This window comes from Temnothorax curvispinosus, unplaced genomic scaffold (genome assembly GCF_003070985.1).
Source record: "Temnothorax curvispinosus isolate PA1 unplaced genomic scaffold, ASM307098v1 QBEX01002273.1, whole genome shotgun sequence".
In the NCBI taxonomy this organism is placed as follows: Eukaryota; Metazoa; Arthropoda; class Insecta; order Hymenoptera; family Formicidae; genus Temnothorax; species Temnothorax curvispinosus.
In genome coordinates this window covers 1-1,014 of record NW_020212053.1, presented here as the reverse complement: position 1 = coordinate 1,014, position 1,014 = coordinate 1, and the positions used below count along the sequence as shown (strand labels likewise).

At 33.1% G+C, this 1,014-nt stretch overlaps 1 pseudogene; it reads right to left on the bottom strand.

Annotated features, from left to right (window-relative positions):
• Window positions 1-229: 229 nt before the first annotated feature.
• Window positions 230-1,011, bottom strand: LOC112468950 (annotated as a pseudogene).
• Between the last annotated feature and the right edge of the window lie 3 nt (window positions 1,012-1,014).

Here is a 1,014-nt window from a genome sequence, read left to right as displayed (position 1 = left end):
TAGTTTGTTCTGTAGTTTGCTATATTTTTACTGTATTACACTGTCTTTCTCTTTTTTTTTATATTAAAATATCTTTAATTTGTCCAAGTTTTGTAATTGTACTACAATTTATCACTATTTTTTAAAAAAGACTAATATTTTTATATTATTATGTTCCTACAGAATAATACATATTTCGAAAATTATTACATATTTTGATAATTAAACTTTTATATAGATTTACATAGAATCATATATTAATAATTTTCGGTATTTGACCCTGCAGTCTTAATCTGCGGACAGCTTCTCTCAAGTGCTTTGGTGGTAATGGACCGGTTTTATTCTGGGCCTCCATAACATCTAAAGCTATACAACAAGTACAATATAATCTAGAATTAAATTCCAATATTCTAACCGTACTTATAAAAAAGAGCTCGTACCTTTTTCAACAATCTCGCCAACAAATACCTCAGCAATTCCCGACATAGCTACCCGACAACGTTCTGAAACACTGAACAGCCTGTTATGGTTTGCATAATCTGTGAAACATATTTAGTATAATACTTCTTTAATGGAATGGCTATTTCTTTTGTAAATAACGACTAAAAATAAGGTGCGTACCCTCTTTATAGCTGCTTTTGGAAATGCAGATCGTCTGTACATCTCGTATCTGTCCACGTGATCTTCAGTGAAGTTGGATACTAGTACTCTGTAAAAGAAAAGTTTTCAAAAATATATTCTTAATAGTCAAGCAATAAACTTGTTATACGTGCACATAAACTTGTAAGACGTCAAATACGTACTGCATCTTTTCTTTCTCCTCCTCTTCTATTTCTCTTCTGCTCTTCTCCTTACTCTCCCGCCTTTCTTTCGTACTGACTGGGTTGGCGAGGTATCATAATATCATTACTGAATATATCCTCTGCAGTCTTCGTCTTCCTTCCTGTCAAATTCCTGCTTCACAATCTCTATTGCCTCCACAATCCGGTAGGTAGAATTAGATCCTGTATTTTCAGTCTCTTCAGTATCCGACTG